Below are 24,880 nucleotides of genomic sequence, written 5' to 3' on the forward strand. Positions count from 1 at the left end.
ATTAGAAGTTAGTTTTAATTCCAATCGCTGGAGGTACCGTAATCTCATTCTGCGCTGATTCGGTAACGTTGGAAATGACACTAAAATGGTAAATGGACTCTAGTGGCCCCGAAACCGTGAACAAAAAGGTACGTTGGGTAATAGGTCTATTTTGCACTTTGTTGGTGCTAATAGATCTATTCTATACCTGATCAGTGGCTGTATACTCGTCTATGTACAAAGCAGTTTATCTATTATCAACTAATCATAATTGAAAAGTAAATGTTGTACTTTATCCATTGCAGGTAATAATTAATTAAAGAATTATTTTACATACAGTGATAAATACATATTCATATATATTGTTATACTTCTATATCATGATTAGGCATCTCGAAAACAGATTCTCTTATTTAAAATATATGGATTCCATTCTCATGAGCGTTTTAGATTTTATCCAAATCCATATATAGTGATTTAATAGTTTCATATACACATATAAACACATAAAGATTTGTGTAGTCCTCTTTCATTAATCGGAAACATTTTTATTTCAGCGTTCATTTTCATTTGCAATTTCGGATCAATGATACAGTCTGGGACTCGAAATACCACCAATATTACTCTTGACTAGCGCGTTCCCGCCCTTCCCCCACCATTTAGTTCAGGCGCGTGCCGCTCAGCGCGGTAGCGCTGCTATAGTAGCAGCTGATCTATGCCACGGTGTGGAGCAGTCGTGTTCGTACCGCGTTTCGTAGTGTGTTCGTACCGGTACGGTTATACGACGTTTATGTTCGACTCTCGGTTTCGTCGCAGTGATTATCGTGTACCGTACTCGTGACAAGTGACTGTACCAAATCTGGTATTCCGACCGATTCTTTTGCTGACACATTGCGAAACGGTGAAAGGCAGAAGAAGACGAGCAGGAGAGGACAACGAGACGAAGGACGAGTAAGGAGTATCAGCCACAACGCGTTTACCAGGAAAAATCGGTGAGTTTTAATTCCACTTTGTTTGACATATACGAGCATAACTGTGCGCAAAAATACATCGTGGATAGTCGGAAAGATGGCTGCAATCGCGACACGTGCTTTGAAATTGCTCTTCAGGACCATCGTACAAGGCGCACACGTGAGACTTGCGTACCCTTTCGAGGTGACTGACACCTGATGCGTCAATGACCATACCACGCGTATGAGTCGCGTGTACCTCGCTTCTCTGTTTCGTGATTCCGATTCCGTTTGAATTTAATAGAACCATATTTACGAATGCTTCCTATAAATACAGTATGACTCTTGTACGAAACAAAAGACATCGGCATGCTTTTTGCGATTACCATGTCGCCAAGCGGACCGGAGATAGGTTATGTCACAGATGCCAGCCAGCATTTTTTTAACCGTGGGATTCACGGGAGTGGTGAGTCTCATAATCTCACGATGGATAATTCTAGTACATATATACGTGTGTGTATGCATCTTAGGTCATCGATGCATTATTATTATTATGACGCGTCGTGCTCTTTGTCAAATTTATCCATTATCGAAATTTACTCTGTTTTTATGTTTAACATCAGTTTAGGGTCACGCACCTACCGAAGAGACCAACGTGTACACAGATTATAAACTCGTAGCTTCCGCATTAATCATTCTTTTTATACCGAATAATGCATAATCATAGCAGAAATCGAGAGCATATATTTCATATTTAATTACATATCGTATTTCTTATAAACATAAATATCGAAAGAGAAGTTGTAACCATCTTATTTTATTACTAGAGTATTTTTGCACGATAATTTATTAATTAATAATATCAGTGATTTGACAAGTTACAAAATTCTTCTTTATAATTATATAATTTTACAATCTTATGTCAAGTAGGATAACCAAGAGCTATTTTTACACAATAATTTACCAATTGATAACGTAAGAGAATTTGTTAGCGTTTATAATTTGTAACTTATTAAATTTAGCTGATATTAGTACAATCGTACAAGACGTAGAATCAAACTAGAAGACGCATGTATTGATTTTTTGTCAGACATTCCATTCTCTGTTCATTCAATAACATCCTTACACTGTTCCGTTAACTCCTAAGTCGATCGTCGCAGACTGGTACATAATATTTACTGCTAGAACGCCGATGAAAATAGCCGCGAGATATTTCGCTGTTACGAGTGGCGTTCAGCTGTAGATGAATTATCCTTGTGATGCGATTTCACCGAGAAGAGGGCGTCATTAGCATCCGGTTCGAATGCATTGTGATATTTACCGAATTCGCGCTTTGTTCACCTTAAGCGTTACGAAACCTGCATTCTGTGAACTTTAGCCCTTGGAAGAGTAGGTCTACGTTTACGTGTATTATTCAATCAGATTGTACACCGGTAATTTCTATATATAGTAGTATATTTATGTTTTACTAATATAGTACGTTTTACTAATATAGTAGTATATAATGTTTTACTTAATATGTTATTTTCGTTCATACGGAAACCTGCAAGATTAAATGAATTTTGTTACCACGTAGAGTAAAAATATATATATATTTTTTTTCGTTTCGTGGCGATGGTATACTATCACTATTTCTTTCAAAATTTTCATTTATTTATTCTTTTTATTTTATATCAAGTTGCATGATAAGATTGTTGGTCTTTCACCAGTATATATATATATCAAAAAATGTTATAAAAATACAACGTAATGTTTTCTTCGCTAAGTTCAATATCTTTTAACATCAATCTTTTTTTTTTATTTTAATATCTTTCGATTAACTATCTTTTATAATACGATGGAACAATGTCGCCTTGTTTCGTATTCTCTGTCGTTGATGTTTAATAATTACACGAGGAGAAGAAGGAGAATATTGATCAAAATAAGCATAAAACTGCCTATGAAAACGAAAAAGTGGAAGAAGGAAAAAGAAACACGTAAAACTATAGAAACGCGTGTACGTGTGTTACACCGGGGAAATCTACAATTATTTCCAACGACGAATTTTGCTGCAGGGCCGCACGCGTGCGCTCGTGCACACGCTTCACCGGCGAAACTTTATGGAAATTTCGGAGCGGTTACGCTCGCCCCCGAGTGCTTCGTTTAAATTTCATTATCTCGAACACCGGCTAAATGACACGTCTCTCGTTCCCAGCGACGACACCAAAACTTACCTCGTCCCCGTTGGAAACGAATTAGGTGATAACAATTGTCGTTCGAGTGTTCGTTATTGCTTGCTATTCGTATCCACAAGATATAAATAAAGGGTAGAAAAAGAGAAAATTACATTTTATTTTTTCTTCTTATCTTGTTTAAAATTTTCAGTATATTCTTTTCCATTTTGTTAGCAAATTATTGGATTATTCATTGTTATCATCGTTTACTAATAGTAACAACTACAGGATAACAATAGGAAGTGGAATAGGAATACATGGAAAGATGTAAAATTTCATTTTTACTTCTATTTTACATTGAAATTATTTCTCGTTGTTATTCGTTAATTGTATCAACAAGACGTTCTCACGATACATGGACAAACATAACGTTCAATTGCTATCTTTAATTTTTCCACAAATTTTCCATATTTCTTGCTATTTTATTCGACCATTTGTTCATCATTGGCCTGCGTAAAATTTCGTCGATAACGTAGACATTTTTTCTTTTTTTTTTTTTTAATAATTGATTTAATTGGCCGGCCAGGGAGGTTTCTACGTAAATGGTTATATTGTAAATAATGGTAACGCGAGCGCGCGTTTTGAATCATCAACGCCGTACCCGAATGTGTACAATGGACCGGTTTCCGATATTTGAACGCGATACACCTTCCGCGGTCGACGAGCTTTGTCCATAAATCAGGAAGTGCACGCGAGTACACAGTGCGGATGGTTACACCCTCTCGTAATGCGCTCGTACACGCTTGAAAAATCATAGGCGGCTTTAATGTTTTTCGAGGGGACCGACGTGGTTATCGCAACACTGGTTGCGTAACTTTGCATTTTATTGAATGTTCTTCGTTACATGACAAACTGGAAACTGAAAAATGTAGCGAGATGTAACGTGGCAATTCGAGTATTTATATACGAATATTTCTCCATTATATTAGCCAAACGTTTACTGAACGAATTCGCTTGAAAATCGAGTTTCTTGTTAAATATGGATACATAGTGTCATTTAACGTGTAATAATATTTGACAAAAGTAATAATTGGCAAAGAAACGATCTATGTATTCGAAACTCTGCGTACGTTTGCTAATATTATTTGTACCTTAACGTAGCGTTAGAACGTTCGTAACACACGGGTATCTGGTTGCTTATAGCGCTTTGTGTGCTTTGTACATCTACCAAACGAATAAAGTCTACTATAGCGTCCACGTACATCGCTAACGATATTTGAACACGATATCGACTGGTATTTGTTAAAATTCAATCGAAATTCGACATGAATCGTCGACTATGATCGTTACGGATAGTCGTGTGTGTTTTTCATTTTTATACTCATTGCCCTTAAAAATCATAGTTCGTCCAGATCTTCTAAGATGTTGCGCGATGCACGTAAATAGTAAGTTGTTAACGAGCGTCCTTTTTGGTCGTTTTCTTCGCGTTATAAACATATTCTCGGCTATTTAATTCTCAAAGATCGTAAGTGCTATACAAATTACACGTCATAGTACTTTTACAAGTTTCCACTATATAAAACACGTCATTAAGCATCAGGAATATTACCGATAATGCAAGAATGTCGTTTGATACTTACGTCACACTTGTTTACATTCAATCCTGAAGAGATAAAACGCAGAATGTTGATCAGTCTCGCAGTATTCCGTTCGGTCAGGGTTTCTAATGGAAAACCCGTCCAGCACTTTCGCGTCGGAGATTAATCGACTATGAAACGGCGAAACTGGTTCTCGGTTCATCGTGTAATTCCAGGCACGCGTAACACGACCGCGCGAAACTTGAATCGCGGCCGTAAAAACGCTCTCTTATTAAAGATTGCGTTCGACGTTTCGTTTCATTCATCCGGCACACGCACTTCTTGTTATTCGACCGTCGTTTCTAACTGTCAAATTGTTATAGAGTCACGCGGTAGAAACTTTCCTTTTCTGACTACGGATCACGTTATATCCATGGCTTTGTATAAATGGCACATCGATATAAAACGGTATTTGCTCGTCCATATCATTACCAAGTACGTATATCATGCGATTTGTTCAACTTATTAGTACGCCGTAGCGAAAAATATCTCCGTGTTTCCATAGCCGAGCAATTAATTCAACTTGTTGAATCAACCGTAGGTTCATCGTCGACTTAGATTACCCGATTTGAAAGCGAAATGTGGCGAAACGAGAATGTCAAATATGTCGAAGTAGCGATCGCTTTCGTCATAACCGCGTTCGTTTAAAAGATCGCGGTTAAAAGGTAGAAAGCTAGAAAAATGTAGCGAATGTCCAGCTGGACAAATTGTAAAGTAGAAATTAAATAATAATAACAAAAACGAAAAAGGTGGAAAGTAAAGTAAAGGCGGCGAAGGGGAAGAAAAGGGAAATCGTTTTTGCTTTTGGATAGAACGTTCGTGAAAGAAGTGGCATGAAAACACGAGAATTAACGGCGCGCGCATTCGCGGGAGAAATTTCTTGCCGTTTACCTTCCCACGAGTGTATTTTTGCGCACGCGAATCAAACGCAAGCTTTTCCCCGCGGGCGACCTCGTTTAATAGTTCCGACGATTCGCTAACGAGGTTAACAACGAGCCGCTTGTTTCGCGTCGGAAATAGAGTTGCCCCATTTGAGCCTAAATCTTTCCGAACGCACTCGCCACGTTCCTGTTCGTCGATTCTATCGATCATCGTCTTACAACGATAAAGAAAGTGGCTAATAATTCGAATTCGAAAGACGAAATATAAAATCAGGCAAATAGAAAAATTATACACTGTCTGACACTATAATATAGAAGGGCTAACTGTTCGAGAATTTCTTTCGATTATTTTATTTCTATTATAGGATTTATTTATTCAGAAATATTAGAAATTAGGATTTCCCATGATTACTATCCTAAATGATAAATTTATCGATAGATGGATCTATTCTCAATGGATTAAACAGGAAACGATGATTATTTAACACGAACTAAATACAGTAATGTGCTATAATTAAGACAACTAAATAGATAATTCACAACTCACAACTAATAGTTTACAACTCGTAACAACTTGGCAACTCAACTCTCGGCTCCTCACAACTCGACTCTCAGTTAACGACTGTCTGTTAATTCGTCCTTTTCCCTTAAGCATCCCTTTGTCGTTTCCCATAGCCCCACCACGTATGCGTTCCGTAATAGTCCGTGGTTTATGGTCACGTAGGCCTTCTTCCCCCTATCTATTCGACTGAAGGACCAAGGACGCATTGAAGTTTCCAGATCCTTTTGGCCTGTCGGCACTTAGGTTTTCTCGCAATGTTTATGGTTCACCCGATATTTCTTACGCAATCTGTCCACGATACTAAGCTACTGCGTGAAAATTACCATTCGTTTCGTCCTATTTTATCCTCAACTACGATCTTTTTCCCTTTCGAATAGACGTGTGGCGACATTCGACGATGGAACTTTCCGTCGGCTTCGCGACACAAAACGCTATACCATCAAAGCGTAAGGTCGACATGCCTAATGTATCATCGATATCCCTACGGTCCTTCCGCCGAATATTCGGAAGAATGCATACGAGCAATGGTCGTGGACGTCTACAAACGCGTGCGTAGTGAGGATATCGAGGGGCAACGAAAGAAAAGAATCTGTTCAAAGATTCATTTGGTTTTGAACAGCTAAGTGCGAAGGGTCCAGTGTAACAGTGTAGCAAACATAGTCGAAAAGCGTGGATCGTTGATCGTTGACTGTTGGTTATTAAATAAACTATATTGTTGAACATCGAGAATATTTCTTGGGCACTTACACGTTAAACCACTTTAGATGCAATTACGAATGGATAGGAAATAAGAAAACGAAAGCTGCAATTATCCGATCTAGACTCCAAGGATTATTCTAAAACGCATCACGAGAACAAAGACGAGCGATATCTGTGTCAATCCGATCGCATCGAGATTCTCCAAGCGTCTTTTCATTTGTCTATTATCCAGTCAGCATTGTGCTTGATCGAACGCGATGAAGTTTTAACGCGCTTCGTTCCAACTTATTGGTCGAACTTATTATTCGCGCGGGAACACAGAATAGAATTAAAAAGAGGGCGGAAGCGGATTCAGCCACTCGAACACGGTATTGTTTCGGTATTGAAAGATCGGTATAAGCCCGTACAACAGCGAGTGTTTGATTGGGTCCTGGAACGGTTCCGTGTAATCGGGACAGCGATAATTTTAATTGAAATTTCGATAGTCGAATGAACATTCCGGGATTGAAAAGGCAATTAAGATCGAATCGACGATATATCGAGCCGGGTGACGCAGGTTCGTAATCGAACTCGGTTTTGCCACCCCGCGTACGATCTTTTGGTTGTTCCTGCGAACGATTTGGAAAATTGAACGGCGATATTCGGATCCAGTTCGTTCGATACCGTCGTTAATCACGGAAAATGGTTTTTGCCAGCTTGGTTAACGATCCTCGCCTTTCCATTCATCCGGATAGCATCGAATCGTTGCGTCGATCGAAAACAGAGAACTGTTAAAGAACAATGAGCCGACGCGTGCACACCGTGTGCCTTCTTGTGTAATTGAAGTAACATCGTTAGTGAAACTTTAGTCTACAATTTATTAATATTAATAAATTCCTCTTGCATTAGATTAGCCTCCTTAGTTGAATTATCTTATTTAGCATCTTTTCATTTTTCAAGATACGTTAGAACATCCGAAGCTTACTGTGTCTTGTTTCTCGTACGTGAAGCCGTATCGGGCACAGGTTGTTGAACGAGGAAAAACAAAGGTTACATAAAGAATGTAATGAAACTTCAGTCTTATTCAGCGTTGAAATAGTACATAGAATATTCTCGCTGAGAAGAGTATAGCAATAGATTTAGATAACAAAACGAATCACATTTTCGAAGTAAATTTTACGCGTTAGAAGTTATGTAATTGTTAGTCTAAAGATGTTCTTACATTCGTGGTACGTTTGCGCGAAATAATACGTAAAAATGTATAAAATATCCAACGTGTAATACTCATTACGATATTTACTGGGTAGAACAAATCTCAGTTTAGATTCCATCTTTCCACTTGCTTCAATAGAAATATCAAATCGTATGAACACTCGTAATATATTCTATCTAAATTATCCTATTACGATTAAACTGGAAAGTTTGCGAAAGGAAATCCTACAATCTACAACAAGTAATTTACTGATATTATAGTAACTTACTCATATTATTAGTTGATAAATAATAATGGCCCGAAATGGTTGCAGGAAGAGGAATCTGTCTTTTCTTTTAATTTACGCCATTTACACTAAACGCGAAAGTGGAGTAAGCAACCGTGTAAGGAATAATGGAACGAACGTTCCGTGCCGGGAATTTCGCGATGTAGAGTAATGAATAGAGTCGTTGTATAATAAATACATAAAGGAAGAGCGCATCAAGCCGTCAGCTAATAAAACGAGTAAACAATAAATTGACTTAATAGCGCGTCATGTAGCGGGAAACTGGAACAGAAGTCTGTTGGACACGTACGAGCCACGTGAACTTTGTCTTCTCTTTCTTACTAACATTTCAGTAATATCGTTGTTATTTATTGTCGTTGTTAGTTGAAGACTCCGGTGGAACATTCGTAGAGTCGCGTTTCTTTTCCAGAAGTTAGATAAATACACAAAAAACGGTACATGTATATAAAATTCATACTTTGTTGGGGATTTTTAAGAAAATTTTAAAGAAGTTTTTCCAGTAAAGGAACTCAAACGCTGGGGCTTGTAGAATTCTGTATTAAATTATGCTAATGAAATAAAAATTCATTAGAGAGAAGCGTACAGTCTACAGTCGAAGGTTCAGTTGACCTACAGTTTCTTCGAATTTTTAAGATTCTACCATTCTTATACCAGTTTCTTTTTCTAAACTGCTCGTTTAATATCGGTTATTACTTAGTTTCTTTTCTTTCTAATAAACTGATAAATTGTGTATTTTATAAACGTTTCATGAATAGGAGAACGTTTTTTGACTCGGTCGAATTAATCTACATGCGTGCAACCGTTTTTCCATTACGTTTACGACGAGAAAGGAACGGAAGCCTTGGTCGCTGCTTTAAATGCTATACTTTAGAATATTGCGTTTCGCGGCCTATAATACCCTGGCCATACGGTGCATTATTAGCTTTTAAAATGCCCTACACGAAGCAAAAGATATTGAATCGTTACGCTTTGCCAGGAAAATATCTCTAAGCCAGCGGATTTTAGCGAAGAATTTGTAGCTTCCGTAAACATAAAAAAAATTTTCCAAGTAGAAACATCCTTATTGTTGCGTATTATAAATTTATATATATTTTATCGTTATAGTTTAAAGATTAACTTATTCGTGTCACGATATTCTATTATACGTAGCTTTGATAATTATAAGAAATACGATCATTGCGATTCGATTGTGTAATTTATAATTTCGCAATTAGAATACATCATGTGAAGAATAAACAAGTTACGTTTAAACGGTAGCGTACGTATTTTAATTCGCGAAGATTGTCGAGCAGGTGGTTGGTTTGGGTTTAGAGATAGTAAAGAACAGAGGCTCGTTTAAAAGATGATATTCGCGTTTTCTTGACGTTTCCCATAAACACCGGAAAAACACCTGCCTCTCTGTGGACCCGGGTCGTTTAAATATCTGGTCGTCTCACCTTTCTTCTCGCGTAAATACCGCGTCGCTGTACCGTGGTTCCATAAACAATGTTGACTGCACGAAACACAGAATCTTATCGCGTAAAAGTACAAGTTTCGTCCGCTTTGTTCGCTGTTCCACCATGTAAATTTAATATATCTCGTTTAAACGTCTGCGTTTGTTCCGTGTAGCTTATTACATGAAATGAAATAATCGTTCAAACTAATTGTACTTTTTTTTTTGAGATAGAAATTACCTGTTATCCTTCCTCTTTTCTAATCAGATCGTTGATTAAATGAATCATCCTTGTTTCTAGCACGTTTATGGTATAAAGATGTTTAAATTGGATATTTATTGCGATCGTTGCAATATTTCAATGGTTGATCGGTAGACCATGGTAGTTGGCTCATTGAATTCACGGTGGAAGCCCGCGAGGCGTGCTTTAAGGCGTGGTTCTGATAAATTTCAGCCGCACCAACTTCATCTTTGTCGATAACTTGGAATTTCAGAAGCTCGGCTGCCTGTTGTCGAAAACGATAACGCGAGATGAACTTTCATAGACCTTCGCTTCCTTCTAGCTACGATTTTTGCCTGTTTTCACGACAATTGAATTGATTTTGTAAATTATTTGTTTATAGAAATCATGGTCGTAGCTTCTTCTCGCGTTACTCGCATATCTCATCTTCTTTTCTTAGAACTTTACATCGATGGCAAACTAATTCGAACGTTATAGTTGAAACATCAAACGTTACATTTTTTAGAAGATGATAAAATCAAAGATTAGAAAAATAGTAAATCAACGAACATATTGCTTGTAAGAGTGTAAAAATCACATATTTAATTGTTGCTAAACGTCTGAAATTTTGTATCATACGATGTAATATACTTTCAACAATTTGAATAAATAAAACAACACTTTCTCGTATAATTCCTTCGTACAAGCTAACGCATTACCGACACTCGCATGAAACGAACACACGACAGAGTTTGCCCGTTTGCATCGAACCCTAATAATTCTAAACACTCATCATCGCACGTACACAATGTTCAGCACACAGTTTCCTCTACACCAAACATTATCCTCGTTCTCGACTACTCAACAGCTCAAACACGATCCGTGGATCGAGCAGTATGACGCTCAAACACAAGACGATGCGACGTAGAGACGTTCCATGCGCGATGGTGAATGATCGCGCGACCTAAGCCAAGCGAGCTTATCCGCATCATTCACCGTGTGAGACACGTGTTTGCGAAGGTTCTTTGTCGTTGCAGGCACATTTGCAGAGCGCGGCCGTCTGAATAATAGCTCAAACAGAGTGCAAGAGGGATTAGGAAGCGGCCACACGGATAATCCTAGGTGAGGCGTTCGTGCGGCCCGAAACGAACGCGAGTTTCGAAACGGAAAACGGGGTAATTGGATCATGGTCCCTTTTCACGGCAGTCCGGCTTTTAACTCGATTTGTTCCCGCGGCCGTTTATTCGTCCACGCGATGTCGCGTCACATCGGGAAACGGAGCCGCGTGGAATTCGAACACGCGAACAGAGACCGCGTGTTTAGGATCTTTGATCTTCGTGTTATAGCGCAGTTGATTTTTCTCATTTGACACGTGTGTTATTGTATCTCTGGAATAGCGTATATTTTAATCTACATAGGCGTTTATTTTCGCTGACAACGTTCGTTTCGATACGTCCATGTCCGTTGTGATTTTTATTTTTCTAAATAGTTTTGTCGGAACGACGCGTGCATAGTAGCGAAAGTGTTAAATGCGTGTTTAATGCAGAAAGTATGGAATAGTTGGGTATTTATTTCGTTGTGTTCATCAGTCGAAGTGTTGTAAATACTAGAATCTTGAGAACGTTGTCAGAGTCAATTATATAGCAAATAAATTAACACATGGTTGCTAATAATTAGATATATTTGATATGTACAGATTGAGGTTGTCTCTAGTATAGAAACAGTGTTTATTATCGTTCGTTTATGAATTCTTCTTGAACTCTGCACTTTCTCTTTTAATTCTTCACTTTCTCCCTGAACGAGTCGCTTAAATATGCCAAAACGAGGTTCCTTGTCGATCAAGCAAAGTTTCAGCAGCAATTCGAAGTATCCATTCGCAGTACGGCTATCTTCTGTCATTCAGTTTGTGATATATTAATGCATAAATTTTTGTTGCAACTAACGGTACCTCAACAGTCAGCATCCACGTCCGAAGTAAACGATTCACACGCTGAAATTAGATCTACGAACGAGAGCATATTTAGCGTGCTTTTGGATACCTCTCGCAATGTTCCATATTTTTAAAAACGAAACATATCTCCGTGTGATGTTATATTTTCATTAAAACGTTGTACCTCGAGTTTATAAAGTTCAAAGATCCCAAAGATAACTTTCAAACAGAAATTCGAAAAACAAAGACTTATCGAAATGGACACGTTGAAATCGCTGCTATTTACTTTCCTCTAAAATTTCCCTGTGTTTCAATCCTGCGACCATAAACCGTTCTGTTCCAGCCTGGGCGCTTAAAAGAACTATAAAGTTCACGTTGGAATCTTTAACTGTTAATTGCCCTATTAAATTATCGACGTGTTCTCTCCGAGGCTTCGCTTCGCGCGCCACAGTCTTACATCTTTTAGAGTGGTTCCATAAAATATGGAAGAGAGTCGTTCGGCTAACGTAAAACGTTTACTGGTTCGATACAGAGTCGTGCCGAATGGCACGATCATTCGTGATCGAACGCGACCGTTTCGACGAGAAGTACCACCGCATTGAGCTTCGTGACGCGTAGAAAAGTGCCACTTCTGAACTGCATCCGTGGCCTCCAGACCGGAAATGGCCTTCTGATTCGAACGTCCAGTCCCGGGACTCGATGTTCTCGTGTCGTTGCTGTCCTCGATTTACTTGTGCGGAATTTTATTGCGCTCCTACGTGGCTTGGACGAGGAACCTCTGATCGTGATTTGAATACTATGTAACCGTGTCGACTTGCTGATTTTTCAGGTTCCAGAGAATATTTGTAGGTTTTTTAAGCTTTTACAATATCGCGATGCAAGTTTGTTAGGACTTTCTTTTTTTCTTTTTCATCGTGATTTCTTTTTCTGCGTGTGATTCTATGTTTGTCAGAAACACGCTGTCTGTTTTTTAGTATCGAAGAGAAAAAGAGCGATCGTGTGAGTCGAACGTAACCCAGTTATATCCTGATTTGTATTTTCGCCAGTTCTTTCTAACTGGGTAAGACACGATCTTGCGTTAACGCGATAGTTCACTTTCAATTATTTCTCATTCATTACGTTACCGAGTCCTGTTGTCTCTATCGTAGCTAGTAAAAAGAGCTTCCAACGATGTACTTTATATTGTTCCATCTCTGTTTCTCCCTTCTCTTTGATCCTATAACTTTGTGAAGTTTAAAGAACTTAAAGTATTTATTGCATCGTGATAAACTTTCTTTCTCTTAATCATGACAATCTCTTCGGTTAAAGTATAAAAAGAAGGAATCCAGGAAACTTCATTTTAAAGCAATTAAACGTTTCCTCGCAGTCAACCATTTTTTCCTATGGACTTGAAAAAAAAGGGAAAAGAAGCAAATCGAATTGAGTAGAATTCAGTTTAAACACACCTACCTCGAGAAATCGAAACTCCAACGCAGGTTCGATTTTCGTGTAGCAGACGTGCTGGGTCGTTGCACGTCCCAAAGACAGGTAGTTTCAGCCTTTAGTCTGGCTAAAATCGCGAAATTGTCCCGAATATCCCTAAATTCCGCACGAATCGTCTCGTAGCCATTCAGACGAAACGATTCGCCGTACCTGGTGTGCTGGAACGCGGGAGGGAAAGGAACACTGAAACTGGAAATTTCCCAAAGTACACGACGACAAAGTGGCCGTAACTGTGCGCGCCAGCTAGTTCAGAAACACACGTCGCGCGATACAAACATCGAGCGTTCGCAACACACGCACGAACGCCAGGGCGAAAGAACGGCGGCTGGTTCGCACGGTGCTACACCACTTTTACCTCTTCCACCTCTCTCCTCTACTTCCGTTCGCCACCTCGTCGGTTCTCTCTCCACGCGCAGCTTCCCTATTCGCGAGTCAGGCGCCAGTTTCCAACGACGATGTTTCGCTTTTACGTTTCTCCCCTCTAACAACGACGAGTTGCACTTTCCCTCTCGCCTCGCGTTCCCCGCTCTTCCTTCTACCTATTCCCGTGCACTCTTCGACGAACGTTTTGCCTTCGTTTCGCCAACTCCTCCGATCTCTTTTCTCTTGCCTTCGCATCCTCCTCTTTCTCGTGCCACGAGAAATCCCTCGGGGATGATTTTGATTCTAAGGAGAGAGAAAGAGAGGGAGAGAGGTGGAGATAGCATTTGGAAGCGCACAAAGTTGAACTTTGTTGGGATTACTTTTTTTAATTGGTTAATCTCTTAATGAAACCATAATTTCTTTGTGAAAACGCAAGAGCCTGCGCGAAACAGTCAACCAACCGTCACTTTGTACTAATAAACAATTGTTGAGAATTATGGATCGTAATCGCTGAAATAAATATGTAGAAACATTTACATTACGTGTAGAGATGATAATAAAATGTGATTTACAAAATGTTCATAGATACTCGTTACACGTGTTTCAGCACTCTTCTAGTCTCATCATTTGTTCCACCGTATGGAACAGTGACATTCTTTCGTTCTACGAGACGCTACGCACGCACATACTCACGCTGATATATGTGTATGACTACTACGCGGTTGATCCGGTGTAACACACAAAAATACATATATTAGGTTGTCCGAAAAGTTTCTTTTGTTTTACGAGGAAATAATAGACGCACAACGTTTTTCGTTTTATATTATTTCGTCGAATTACGTACGATCCATTTTGTTCTGTTGAGATAAACACCGTGACATTTCACTGACTTGGTTTCACGTTTGTACGAAGGTGTACTGTTGTAAACAACACGTTTGCGAAAGAAAGACACTTTCTGGACAACCTAATATTTCAATAACAATCATGTTTTTTCGTATTTACAAAAATACTCACTTTTTCCACTATCTTGTGTTTTTTACACTCGATGACTTTTCTCTTCGCGTCGCTGCCATTTAAATCAAAGGCTGTGTGTAATGGTGTTAGGTGGGATCGTATTTTGACGATACATCGGCGTATTCGAATAGGCTTTTTAGTCATAAATCTTTGTATCTTGCCGGCCATATGACTTGGGCTTGGCTGTGTTCTTGACACTCGCGCTTTGTAATGGTACACACATACCGGTGTTTGCGAACAGTCTGCGTTCGTTGACGGCACTGACGTTTTCGTGAGGTTGTATATCAAAGGTTGTAGCTTGTGTTCTACTCTCAGTTCGTGTCGCTGTATAGCTTGCACACGATGATATTTTGGCTTACGATCAATATACCTGTCGTCGGCGAATAGTTTTCGGCTTAATCCATTAAATGTATTAAGGACAAAGCAATAATTTATATTTGAACGATTTATAATGTCGTCAAGAATTCGATTTCTTTGGATTTCGTAAAATTATAGAGTCTAGGCGGAAGAAATGGTATCGAAAAAGATTCTCCTTCGTAGCCGTAACATTGAAACCAGAATTGCATGATGTAAATTGATCGAAGAAAATTGCAAATGAAATATTACGTTAACGTTACGTTTATTCTTAATGGGTTAATAATACTCGCGTTTTTCCATAACACCACGATTTTCAAAATTTCACGCGCACGACGGACTTTCTTATCACGTATAACCAAATCTTCGTGCCTCAGCGCTATTCTTGTTCCACTTACGCAGTCCTCACATCTCTTCTCGCTCGCTACCGATACTTTAACATAAACATTTATCCACTTCTCAATTATTCACACGAATTCTCATGTAATATAGCTATCTCAGAGCTCTCAGAGACGAGCACAATATCGTAGAAACACACGACGCGACTGGTTCAAACGTACGAATAAATGTTGAAGAGGAAGAATAACAAGAAAACAGACTAAGAGAGAGGTTCTCGTATTTCTCGTGTATTTTTATCGTGGTCCTCCTTACTCTTCTCATTCGTCCATGTCGATATTTACGAACGTGTAGTGACGGAAGTTGGGAAGCAAGGAAAAGGGGAATCACGAAGTGTCCCGCGTGTAAACGAACGTGTCAGTGTCGACAGTAGGGAAAAACATCGAATCGAATGGAGAACGGAGTTGCATATGACAGTGCATTTGTACGTGTGTATTTTCTCATTGATACAAGTTTTTAAATATTAATCTTGTTTGGATTTGATTCGCGTAGTCTGTTTAATTTTCATCAGAGTTCGCTTCTCATAGAAATTTAGTTCTCCTAGGAATTTGCTTCTTATTGAAATTTAATTTCCACCAAGTTTTTTGGTTCTTATCAGGATTTTTTGATTCTCCGCAAGTTTTAATTTTTGCTAGGATTCAGCTCTCTGAAAACTTTGCTTTACGTCGGGATTTTCTTTTCGCCTGAATTTGTTTCTCGTGGGAATTTCAGCCTCTTCGAATTTTGGTTCTCATCGAAACCAAAAAAAATATATGATACAGTAAGTAAGTTTGCATGTCCAAGTATTCGATGACGTCATTTTAACCCACATGCTATCGCGTATAAAAATTCCAAGAGCTCCGGGACCTCTTAAGCGCGCCTGGAATTCTTTTTCCTTCTTATGTACGAGATATGAGTAAAAAGCTATGTCTGTACGTGTCCTTCTTTCATCGTCTATTTCCGGTTTTCTCGCATGTTTTTGTTTCTTTAATTACGGAAAATACATATCATTGTACGAACACGATTGACCATAAGTTACGATTATCGAAGGTCCGCAAGCTACTTTGTCATCGGGCAATTAGTTAATTAATATGGTGGCAAATAACCGTGTCGAATAAGTAGTCTTGTATCCGTTGGCTTTCCACCGAAAGCTTCATCTTGTACGAGCGAAAAGGGGATCGACTAATTGACACGGTGTGGCAAGGGAAAAGGCTGGAACGCTTTGCCCCGGCGCGTTTTATCGCGTTTGATCGAAGCATTAATGGCTTCTTTGCTAGAAGAGAGATTGGTTAATTGATACGGTAACAGGGCAATTAGTCGCTCATTGTTATGTTTTATCGCATTTTCACGTAGGCTCGATTGAACCATTTTAATGCAAACAAAAGATAGGTAATCAGCTTTCCGCGAGACTATCCGATTTTACGACCGCAGTGATCCATTAAATTTTAATATTCCACTTGCATCTTTGTGCGACTTCCAGAGCAAAATTTTAACCCACGATATAGAAGAAAGAAGGAGAGAAAAAAATTGTATATGAATAAAAGCATACGGAGGGAAAGAGACAGAGAGCTTTCGATCGATGGATGTCGACCCGATCGCGATGTTCTTTGTTATCGACACGACGTGTTACTATATAACTAAAAACCAAAAAAAGAAGAAAGGAAAAAGAAACAAGAAAAAAAAGCGGACATGTGCAGAAATAACCCGTTGCTTGATATTTATATGGAATGGTGAATTTTTCGTTTCTACAGCGACCGATATGAACCATCGCCTGTGATATCGATAGCCACCTTCACGAGATACAAGCTGTACACGTATATCCCTGTACGTAGGTGTCAGGATCTTTTTTGGACAAAAGCAAGATGAACTCGACGAATCGTTGGGAAATTACTAAACTTCATTTGGAACATTAGACTATGAAGAACTCGTGTATTTATTATCGCAATATAAATCTTACGAATTAAATCGCTGTCTGTAGATACACGATTCCACGAGTCAGATTTAGATTTTAATATTTTAATATCAAGTCTAAGTCTTCTAAGTAAGGTCTATAGATGTCCTAATACTTGAGAACGGAAGTGTAAGTTGCGCACGCGACAAGAGGCCAAGTGAAAAAGACGAAAAAGAAAAAAGAGAAAAATGGCAAAAGAATTATTAAAAAAAAAGAATCTAGTTGGAACACGTCCAATTTTTGCGATCCTTCCCTGTCGCGTATCCTGATTCCCTTTGTCCGATACAATGGGGCGGTCGCTTTGTGCGCGCTGCGTAATTTCGGCTCTCGCCTATTAGCCAGCCAACGAAGAAATAATTTACCACGTGGATTCTCCGCTGAGAGAACGTCGCGTCTCGTCCTACCATTCCAGTAACTTGAACGTCCTCTTTGCCTCGTTTATTCTTTTCCCTTTTCTTGCTTTTCGTGCACGTCCAATCGCGTCCGTTCCTTCGTTTCACTGTCTCACCCCTTCAGATTTTCGCTTCTGCACGAAGTTTTCTGGTCGACGAGGGATATAGTCTGATATCTGTATCACAATATAGAAGAAGTTGGTCCTGTTGATCTAACTATTGCAGACACGTGGAACGCTTTCAGACATTTAGGTCAGGACGAAAGTGGAAACGTGCAATTATATATCGGATGATTCTCCAGGGCCACTGTAGCCTACTAGTCGGTAACGTGAAACGATCCTTAACTGGATGTCACCGGATTACGGCGAGCAAAACGGAAGCTTTACAAGGCGCCTGGGAGCAATACGATGTAACGCTTATTATGCGCTACCTCGTCGTTTCGAGTTAAGGAGGAAACGTAGCCCGGGTATTTGGGCTGCACTCGCCATGGAAATATGTTAATGGCTGTACAAAGTTTAAAGTTGCATCTTCAGTTTCGCATGATCCCGTTGTGAAATGCTTTTCCTTTTGTTATTTAACAATGTGGCTCGTTTCGTCGTTGGAAATGAAAGTCGCTCGTTTGTTGCTCGCTTTTAATTCCTTTGTCCATTGTACAGAGAATTTTATTTCTTTATTGTGCTGTTTTTCATTTACTGAATTTTCCCTCAGCGTCCGATATTTTCAATACGTATAGATTTATTTTATTTAATTTTCCTGCCGATTTATGCTCCTTCGTGAAAATTCGATATTTTTATTCCTTTTTTACTTGCAACGAGTTACGTAACTGGCAGAGTCGCAGCAAACTCGATTTCCCTATGCACATCGATATAAAGGAGGAAGCCATGCATCACCATATCTCATGTATTATCTGGGCATACGTTACACGAAGGAAATCGACTTGCACGCCTGTCTTACCAAATTGAAGCTGCTTCGCTGGCTGGCTACGTCAAGTACAGACAGCAGCGACATGCATCACGATATTGGCCATGAATCTGTGTTAGATGCACCTGGATTCCAACGAACTGATAAGAAATCCATTCTTTCTTGCGTCTCAAATTTTCATCCTCTTTTTCAGAACTAATAGTATTTGAAGTGAACTTGGAAGTAGTTTTTCAACTTGCAGTGACTCGATCTTCTATATATATATGCATTCTTAGGTAGTTACGATTCGCTATTAGCGACGAAAAATCTGTTCAAGAGTTCCAGGATAACGTTGCAAAGACCTCAGGCTTAGTTAGACAATAAAAATCACGCTTCCCGTGATATTTTATTAACCGACTGTACGTAACACTTACTCTTTGTTTTTAAAGCGGATTAGATCATTCGTTAGTTCGCTTATATCGAGGATAGAAGTGGCCCCCGCGATGAAAGGAGGCGGTTTCCGTCCGAGGAAAGTCATTTTTTTCTCTCTCAAAGGAGCTTTACGGAAATTACTGTCGGCTTCATGGAGCCTCGACTTTATTTACTCGTATACCTTGCAACTTACCTTCCCGTTTTGAAGAAATTCTAGACTCGAAGGAATTTCAAAGAGGCGTTCTGTCTCTAACGACAAGCCTCTTCCACGTACTAGCTGCATTTAGCGTTTGTTGAGCCAAACAAGAACCGATTTTAACCAGGAAAGAACACGTTTAGTATCCTCCTTTCATTTTTAAACTATTCGTTTAATTCTCTTCACACCGTGTTGATCTGTTAACCAGACCGTCTCTGAAGAAACTTCCGTAATCGGAATTAGGAATTTCATAAAGAAAAATCAATTTTAGTCGCAAATATAATGCAACGACAGATGAAAAAATCGAAGGTCCATAATTAAAATTAAATCGATATAACCAAGGAATTGGGAATCTGAAGATGACCGGTGAACAGTTTATAAATCATTTAGCGTTGCGTGTCATGAAACACTCGTTCGTAGTACGTTTATTCCTTCGAAAGCTGTGTGAGTATAGAAAATAGAAATCTTTTACGCCGAAGATAAAATGGAGAGAGTAGGATACAAACTTGAGAGTAGCGAGAAAGAAATCTCCCACTTGGAATCGATTCGCATTCTTGATTCTCGGTACACGCGTCACGGGACCGCGTTTACTCGAGAAATCCCAGCTACGTTGCGAAGATGCGATACTCGGTGACCGTAAACTTGATAATAAAGTCGCGGGACGATGATTACGTGGCCGAATATACACGTTAAAGAAAGAGGCCACGAACTCGCGAGAATAAGAATTTTTATTTTTATCCCGATATCTCTTACTTAATGAAAGGGAATACAAAATACCAGTATAAAATAGAACAAAACGATAATTACATGTTAGAACAATAAGAGGATAATGCAACACAGCGCTACATGACGAAATATAATTCAAAGACTATTATTCAGGACCTAATTCAGGCATGGTTCTTTCACATAATGTATCCTAACATCCGTTCATTCTTTCGCTTTTTATTTTATAATTCTTTTCGGTATCTTCAGGAAATGATCTCGAATTCTTCGCTCGAAATTCAGTCATACATAATAAATAATCATCCAAAATTCCCATCCTTTGAAACGCGTTTACAAGTTCTTGAACATCGTGTCTCTTTGACTATGGAGAGAGGCAATTTGCGATTTAAACGTTGGATTCGACAAATCGAACAGGACACATAGCTGCAGCAATAATTCGATTTCCCTTGTTCACTCGTATGATCCTGTCTGATCCAGCGTCGATTGACGATGCTTTGACGGACGTTCAACGTTCTACAAAGATTAATCCAATGGGTTTCATGGGACTACCCTTTTGAGGATTCGAAGATCGAATAACTTGCGGCTGATATCAAGGTTTTTTTCATTCGTGATTTTCGATGTAGCTGACCGGTGATGAAGGACACGGAAAGATCGAAAGGTAATCTTTTTCCAATCGATCTCGCATGGAAATGGAGAGAAATTTTGGTTTTCGAAATGGATGTGCGTGGGAAATTGCGAATGTGAATCGAGCGTCAACGTGATTGCTTTTTCCAAAAGTAACTTTCGTAGTTTATAGCCGCGAGTAATGCAAACATTTTCGAACGAAATTGAATGGATGATTCTTTTGAAAATAATAATACAGAGTGGCAGAGCGGCAAAGAAAATTATTTTGAAATTTCATTTCAGCTATTCAATATTGAGGCGATCGATAATAAAAATGTTATTGAAATTATTATTTAAATAGTCGTTGAATTAATAACGAATTTACATTTATATAACAAGAGATTTTCCGAAAGTAACGCACATGTTGCGGAAGAGAAAATTATCTCGAAATTTCATTTCACATATTTAATAATCGTGATGATTATTGGAGTTTAAACGGTTGTTGAATTATTAATTCGAATTTACGTTCGTATAACACGAGCGCTTTTGAAAGGAGAATACATGTTGACACGTCTAACGAAACCGAGCATTTTTCCAGCATAACGAAATCTCTCGCTAAACTAACGCGTCCGCGTAGAAAGTAGCTCGTCAGTTGACGTAACGCTTTTGAGCAAGCTGCCGAGAACAAATTCGCACAATGAAACTCTTTGAACTTCTGGATATGCAATACAGCTACTGAAGTCGCGTTTCCTCCTCGACGACTGTCGTTATTTTCACGTCTTTTAGGGTTTCGATAACCTCGTACTCCCGTCACGAACAAGCGAATTTCGATGATACTAAGAGCTTCGAACGTCGTGTATTTGACAATCGAGTTATTCGTATTGCTAACAATTTTTTAGTCCATCATAATGTAGGATCTTCACTACAATTGGTTTATTTACAATAAATGGATTAAACAGCTGTTGATTAAATAGAAAACGATGATTGTTTAACATGAACTAATCACAATAACGTATTATAATTAAGACAACTAGATAATTAATTTGCAACACTCGTCACCACGGATTCAACGTTCTTCTTTCGACAACGCAATTCGCACTCTCTGACGTCTCAACTCGCAATGACCGTTAATTGTCTTTTGTCTTAGCCTCATGTCTTTTGTCTTAGCCCCACCACGCACATGTTCCCCAACCGCTTGTTTATAATTTACCCGACACCCCCCAGGTCCCTCGTCCACGATATTACAATAATTACCTTATTTTGATCATTCTAAAAAGTTTAGTAACACAGATCACCGATGACAACCGTGGCAATTATTTTAAATACTTCTGTAATCTGTTGCATCTAAATATTACGACACATATAGTATATTCATAAAAGACTGCTACAATTAGTTCGAATCCTTTCGCGTGTCCGCGTATTTGTCTCTCCCGTATCAAACGAAAATGTGTCCAACTTTAATCATTCCGAAAATTTTACCGAGTTGTCTCTAAAAAAATTCTACTGTGTCTCGAATAACTTCATAACGTTGACAGATGTATAAAATCGCCGGGCGGCAATAGCGTGGAAATTTCTAAGAGATCGCTCGGTTGGATCCCAGCTACGGAAGCTCCCTGGCAACGGGTCGCGTTCGAAGGGAAGCAACAGTTGCAGGAGCGAGACGGTTCTCGCGAATCCGCGCAAAGTGGCTCCGTGGAAAAGCATCCGCGTGTAGATCGACCGCTTTTGCGTTCGAGGTCGAGCCGAGAGGGATGGGACGGATGGCTCGAATCCATTCAACCCCGTAAATTATAAACGCGTACTCTGCTTAAGAGTACGCCGAAAATTCGTAACATTTTACACGCTGATGTTTGTGCATGCGCATCTTTTAATGGTACGTCGCCACCGATACGTCGTTGGCGATTTATTTGTCAATTGGGTCGTTTAGTCGGTTCTGAAATTCATGGCCAGGACTCGTCGTAGGTTGTAAGAAGGTCATTTTTTGATATTCGTAGTAGTTTTAACACGTGTTTGTCCATTGCAGTTATTTTAATTGGATTTCGGTTTAACAGATCGTTGACGGTGTATCGTAGAATATATTTTACCTCAGTTTTCGCATATTATTGAGAAATATGTCAAATTAAATAAAATGTAAAACATCGGTTCGAACGATTCCCGGCCTCAACGTTTAATAAAGTAAAATCGTCGATTTACATTTCGCGTCAACAATGTGTTGATATAATTTCAGCTTAAAAAAAAAAAAAAAAGAAAAAAAAAACAGAAGGGAAAGCTATTTCATTGTTTTATCATGATTTATCCGATTTCATTTATGAATACGAACGATTTCATTTGTGACCTTTTAAACTTTATGTTAATCGTATTGATAATTTACAATGTTTTCTATAAATTGAATTTGCATGGAAATTTTAAATGCCTAATCGGTTTGGTATTTCAATTTCCGGAATTGATAGGAGAGTGCTTAGATACGAGTGTTCAAATATTTTGGGAAATGAATATACGTGATTCGCAAACAAGCTATTCGCCAAAAATAGTTGAACGAAGCAATTTTCGGATGCTAATTGAATGTGACTCAAAGTGATAAAACATGGTAAAAAATATTTTTTAGATTCAATTTTAAACGGTAAATAAATTTCTGCGCAAGCAAACGGATATATCTTTAAATATTACTTTCTACGTTTTCGCACTATTTGGTTAGAAATGTGGTCTCACAGCAGTAAATTAAATACACCGTATTCTTTCATAGAATTAATTGTAAGATTTCTTTTACGTATCCTTCCTCCTGTTTCTTTCTCTTTCATAAAAAAAAGTAGAAGAATCTTAAACAGTAGCTACAGTTTCGTTTAAAAGGTTCATTGTAAAATGTCTTTACGTATCATAATACGGAATTCCGCTATTAAAACCGAAACGATCTCGGCCGAGTTGCGCGTTGTAACTGAAAACAGATAAAAAGCTGGCTCCATGGCGCGGTGTAACGAGCGCTTAACACGATGCAGATCATCGGAATGAAATAAGAGCAACAGCGCGGCGAGACGCAATCGTTCGAACGGCTGATAAAAAGGCCCGATGTAAGTGGGACGATATGATAAAAAGGGCGCTGGCAAATGAGCCGGGGATAATTCGACGCCGTTTTTAATTACTTGAGCGCGACATGAATTATTAGTACATCGCTGGTAGGGAAGGTTTCTCGTGGTTAAACTTCCTCGTGTTAACACTTTGACTGCTCAGGACGCCACGGCAGTATTTTTATTATTCGAAGCATATAATAGCAAGATAATAATAAATTGATGATGTAAGACAACATTCTTCTCCAATGGACAGTTTATCTTATTGGTGGTCACGGGTGATCACCGTGGCGCCTTGGTAACAGTTGATAGCGACATATTATAACAAGACTTCGTTTATTTCAATAAACCATTCGCATTCGTTGTTTCATCGTAAGCAAAACGTGCAGAATATATTGTTGAAACGTGTAGAAGATATTAATAAACAGTATTTGCTGATTCTATATATTGTAGTATCGTAAGGAAAAAGCCTGATTAGAGATCGATCAAAATAATGTCGTCTGTCCTTCGGTTGTTAGTTCACATAGGGAAAAAAGCCTATGTGATTAAAGTCACCTAGTTCTTGCGGAGCGTTAACAGGGTGGGATTAGAGAGAGGAAAAAATAACGCTAATGAAGGGGGACGATTTGAATTTAAAGAGTTGTTGATCGAGAAGCGTTGAACGGTTGATCGAGAAGCGAGAGTGAGTCGAGAGGTCAGAGTTAATCGAGGAGTCGAAGAGTAGAATTGTTAGCGTTGTCGTGTTGCGAGAGGTGTTAGCGTTGTTGAGAGATTGAGTGATTAGCGTTGTGGAGTTGCGTGAGTTACTAGCGTAGCCGAGAGATTGAGTTGTTAGCGTTGTCCAGTTGCGAGAGTGGCCGAATTAGAGTAAGATTGTTACATTTAGTTCCAAATTAAACAATCATCGTTTTCTGTCCAATTAATATCTGTATAGTCTATTCATTGTAAATAAACTATAAATTTTAAATAGTATCAGGGAAAAATCTTATACCTAAATTTCCTCGATACTACAATATAGTAGTAAGGTATGTTCACACTTCTAACTTCAATTATATGATTATAAAGCAGCATTTACTATTATTTTCTAAGCTGTGTTTATAATAATATTCGTA

The 24,880-nt window shown here is 38.8% G+C and overlaps 1 protein-coding gene across 2 annotated transcripts in view; it reads left to right on the plus strand.

Moving 5' to 3' along the window:
• Positions 1-674: 674 nt before the first annotated feature.
• The window catches only part of LOC126916003 (protein-tyrosine sulfotransferase), a 182,906-nt gene continuing 158,700 nt past the window's right edge, over positions 675-24,880 (plus strand). For both annotated transcript variants that reach the window (XM_050721336.1, XM_050721337.1), the window contains exon 1: positions 675-971. The gene's annotated coding sequence lies outside the window, so the exon portion shown is untranslated. The remainder of the gene's footprint in view (positions 972-24,880) is intronic.

This window comes from Bombus affinis, chromosome 5, assembly GCF_024516045.1.
Source record: "Bombus affinis isolate iyBomAffi1 chromosome 5, iyBomAffi1.2, whole genome shotgun sequence".
NCBI lineage: Eukaryota > Metazoa > Arthropoda > Insecta > Hymenoptera > Apidae > Bombus > Bombus affinis.